Source organism: Diceros bicornis, chromosome 12 (genome assembly GCF_020826845.1).
Source record: "Diceros bicornis minor isolate mBicDic1 chromosome 12, mDicBic1.mat.cur, whole genome shotgun sequence".
In the NCBI taxonomy this organism is placed as follows: Eukaryota; Metazoa; Chordata; class Mammalia; order Perissodactyla; family Rhinocerotidae; genus Diceros; species Diceros bicornis.
The window spans coordinates 51,743,619-51,748,390 of NC_080751.1; the positions used below are offsets into that span (position 1 = coordinate 51,743,619).

The 4,772-nt window shown below is 43.3% G+C and overlaps 1 long non-coding RNA gene across 1 annotated transcript; it reads right to left on the minus strand.

Moving 5' to 3' along the window:
* Positions 1 to 1,977: 1,977 nt before the first annotated feature.
* On the minus strand, positions 1,978 to 3,734 carry LOC131411687 (uncharacterized). The gene is made up of 2 exons (XR_009221634.1): positions 3,656 to 3,734; positions 1,978 to 2,361 (listed from the first exon to the last, which is right to left on the minus strand). It is a non-coding gene; the product is annotated as an uncharacterized LOC131411687 (long non-coding RNA).
* Between the last annotated feature and the right edge of the window lie 1,038 nt (positions 3,735 to 4,772).

The window sequence follows — 4,772 nt, forward strand, 5'->3', positions numbered from 1 at the left end:
GTTCAGAGCGGAGTGTGGGCCCTTTATCTCAGGGCGTATGATTGGATGTTAAAACAATTGCTCTAATTGCTGAGTGGAGGATGGTTTCAAGGGAACAAAGATGGAGTCCACTCTCTCCTCAAGACAGATCTCAGCACCTACCAGAGGAGACAGATCTGTTCCCCAGTCACCTCAGCACAGATCCGCCTTCTAATTAGCACTTATCACAGAGGGAGAAACAAAAATGTCGCCCAGAGGAAGCTGATCAAAGCCAGGCTGACTCTTGGAGAGACCATGCGCCTGCCTCCCCCAACTGAGACAGACAGGGAGGATGTATGCCGTCTCCCAGGAAGATTTCAACGCTCTCCTGCATAACTCGGCCCCTCCGGTGCCTAGCAAACCCTTGTCCAGATCCACTGAGGTGCGGTTACAATGTCTGCACAGGTTTTGTTTCTCTTTAGTGATGGTACGGCCCCTCCCTCTCTCCTCCTTCCACGAGGGAGTAGACCAAGGTGGCTTCTACATTTGTCACTGGAATTGCAGCAAGTTATTCCCGGTAAACAGGGCTTTAAGTATGAACTAAAGGTAGGAGAGATTTGTGGAAGGAAGGAGAAGGAAGGGGATGCTATTGTTACCTCTCAGATGGCCCCATATATGTGGTCATTGCCCTGTTCACAACAGTGGACTCAGTAGGCATCCAGCTTTGGTGGATTTTCTTTTAGATGATCGATAATGCCCCATTAGGGCATGTAGTTTGTTACTGGAAAGGAAATCTTCACCGAGCTATGCATATTTCCAGAGTCCCATCAAGTCAACTCTCATTTCTCAGTTTAAAAGTAAATGTTCTCCTGTCTGCCTCTCTCTTCTTCTCTCAGTGGGGCGGTAAGGTGGCATCACATACCAAAGGCAGTGTTAGGTCCGTCTGGATCTTCAGAGTGAAATATCTACAAAACAACAAAAAAGTTATATTGCTAAAACTGCCTGCTTTTGTAGATGAAGTTGAGCACACTATTGCTAAGGAAGTCTCCCTTTCTTTATTCTGTCTTGCCTAGGAATGGGGTTGAAGAAACAAACACCCACCACACCACAAACAAAAGTTCCCTTCCTTTCTCCTTCACTCTCCTTCCCTCTCTGTCTCCTTCCCTCCCTCCTCCCACCTATTCTCCCTTTCTCTCTCTCACTATGACTCTCTAAATGTGTGTGTGTGTGTGTTGTGTGTGTGTGTGCTCACATGTGATTAAGTTTGATCGACTTCCGACTCCTGGCTCCCTCCCATCTTTCCCACCTGTCTCATGAGCCTGGAATGCTCCTCTCCAGAAGCTTCTTCATCGCCACCTTATCAACCCCCCTATGCTGAGACCAGCATATTTCCCAGGTTTTAAATGGCCACCCCAGCGGTCATTGATTATAGGTGGCCCCAAACATTGAGGAATGCTATGGGATGGTCCATCAAACTAAACATTTACAGTACAGGTCCCAGCAAGAGCCTTTGCCCACACTCTGAATCAGGCGGAATCCCTGTGTGTCTGGAAGTTTTTCTGGCAACAGAAGCTTGTTTGCTTGAGGAATGGAGGTGCCACCTGGGCCTGAAGCTTTCCTAAGAGAAGGCAGACAACATGTAACCCAGTAAGAAAAGCCTCTGCACTAGGCATAGGGGCCAACTCAAAATCCCTGCAGATCCACCCTCCAGTACAGCTTTTGCAGCTTGTAACTGATTCTCGGGGAGAAACAGCAAATCATCAAAGAAAACCAAACCTCAAGGGACATTTTCAGAGAACTCTGTAAGATGTAGTGGCGTTGACTTTGGTATGGCAGGGACAGACAAACCCTTGGAGCTCGAGTGCTGAAAAGATGGTGGGGCCATCCCTGCCCTCCCACCTCCTTTTCAAAACTCTGTCAAGTGTGCACGCCTGCTGAATCTTTAAAACTCTTATTTCTGTAGATGCTGTAACAGCTGGGTGAACATTTAAGGAGCAAGCTAAGTATACCATCTCAAAATAGCTTCCCACAAATTATTTATTAATTACAAAGGGAAAAATAATAACTACAGTGGAGAAACCTGGAGGACACCACCTTAACCCAGTGATCAAATCAAACATCAGCGACAATGGACAGACCAGCATCCCGTGCTTCCGGTACGATGCACCAAGAGGACAGAACATCACTTTGGTGGTATTCTCATCAAAAATGCATCATCTGAATATAACCATAAGGAAACATCAGACAAACCCGAACTCAGAGACATCCTTGAAAACAACTTGTCTGTACCCTTCAAAAGTGTCAAGGTCGTGGAAGACACAGAAAGGCTAAGAAGCAGGTCCAGTATACAGCAGACTAAGGAGACATGACAACTACTTGCAGCGTGTGATCCTAGATTGGATCCTGGATTGGGGAAAAAAGGGCCATAATCAACATTATTGAGATAATTGGCACAAATGAATATGGATTGTGGATTATATCAAAGTTAAATTTCCTGAATTTGATCATTGTACTGTGATAATGTAAGAGAGAAGAACATCCTTATTCTTAGGAAATTTACACTGGAGTGTTTGGGAGTTAAAGCACATGATATGAACAATTTACTGTTAAACAGTTAAGAAAAATAATAATGTATGAGGAGAGGGGAGAAAGAAAATGGAACAAAAATTAAGAAGGAAAAGCTTATTCCGATTGCTATCTTTTTTGTATAGGTTTCAATTTGGGTTTTGATTTTGGTTTTGGTGTGCCTACTTTGCAGGTGCCTGAGCACGTGTACAATCTGCCTGTTGGAGTAATCCATCCAGGCGTCTGTGAACAGCAGCAGACAAGCCTTCTGCCCCTCTGACCTAGAACACACGTAGCTTTGTCAGTGCCAGGGTTACGGTGGGGCGAATGAGGCACTCACCTTGGGCATGACATTTAAGAGGGTACCAATGAAAATTCAGCAATCAACATAAGAACTAATGAAAATTCAGCAATCAACATAAAAACTATTTCTATGCAATATTTTTAAAAATCACAAGTAATGCAAAAAAAAATCAAAGATAAATAAAATATCAAAATTTTAAATAGGACAGCATCCAATCAGTGCCATGCCAAGCCATAGTTTTTAATAGTTAGATTTTTTTCCAGAAATAGACTTTGGAGACACAATTGATGACTTTGCTTCCATCAAAGCAAGGAAAGTAAAATTATAATAAATTCTTTTGGGGGGTATTAATAAAATATTTAAACTTAAAATAATGTTGTGAGTTTTAATGTACCTGCTTCAACTTTTCAACATTTGTTCAACTTTAACATTCTGGAAAAAAACATTAAAAGATAAGTAAAACTATGTTCATAAGGGTGCACAGTTTTCCTTAGGCCCCAGGCAACAATATGGCTCAGCGTGGTGCTGGGTTTGGTCAGTGAGGAAGAGTGTAACTCAGCATTGGCCCTCGGGACCCTGGGGGTGGCAGGGATAGAAGAAGACAGTTCAGAAGGCCCCAGAAGCTGTGGTTATGCCTCTTCATACAGCACTGAATGGAACCAGAGGAGGAGGGGAAGAAAGAGGTGAAAATTACAGAGAACTGAATGGACAGGCAAGACACGTGCAGAGGTGGAGCGGGTGCCTTCAGGAGGCTGATGGTCCAGTGTTGGAAAGTGAGAACAAGAGTCAGCAGAACTAGGTTTCACACAGATGGGACAATCAATTTACCATGTAGGACAGCAAGTAGAACAGGCCCACAAACGCCTAGCCTGCATCTGGTTTCCTGCCAGATGTGGGTGGTGTGTTGGCTTCTAAACAAAACATTTTCCTCTTGAACATCCTGCTCTGTGGGTGAAAAGGAGCAGGATGGTTTAGTCTCAGCAGGTTCTTTCCCCACCTTTCTGTCGCTTTCCCTTCCTACAAATTCCCACCACTCCCAGCTTCCTTCTCTTCTTTCATTGTAACCCTTCTCCGGCCTCCATATCTACATCCTTTATTCTATACGTGAGGAAAATGGCAATAGAGTGGGGGTCAGTGTATGCTCCCGTTGTGTGACTTAACAAAAGCGCCAACAAATTGGGACCTTATATTTAACTCCTTAACCAAGACTTTCCATGCTGTAGACTTGGAAAATCATCTACATGGGAATGGCAGGTGGAGACTGTCATGGAAATATAAGACCACAGACTTGGAATTTAAAAAACAAGACTCTTATTTGCAAAAACTGCTTTGCAGGAAGGAAGGTGGTGAGTGTTTACCAGCTTAGAGAATGGATTACCACACTCTGAACACATCAGTGTTTCTTTCCTACATAAATACAATCCAAGAATCCTCAGAGAATTTCCTTGAAGTCATCAGGGAAAGAGGCCCTGGGGGACAGGGGGTACGACCTCAGGATACTCAGCAGGATGCTAAGATTAGATTTTGCCATTATAAACTAGATACTTTGCAAATAGGCTATTTGAAATGGGTGCTATTAACACACATTCAAAAGAGGACACATATTTGCCCAGTAAATACTAAAGATCTATCAAGGTTCACAGTATTTGTCCAAGGGAGTAACACTGAAGCTCTATAAAGGAGTCAAAGTATTCTTCCAGGAGAGTAAAATGGTAAACATCTATATAAGAGTGAAAGCATTTGTTGAGAGGAAGAACACATTGAAGACTCTGTGTTGGTTGAGATTTTATCTTTTAGAATCAACTGGGACATGCCTGGGAAAATTGGAACGTAATGTCATGCTACACTTATACTACATTTAAGTGAGTTAGTTACTCTGACTCATTTACCAAGAAACACATTAGGTTGCCAGATTTGAGTTAGGCCAAGAGCAAGAGAAGACTCC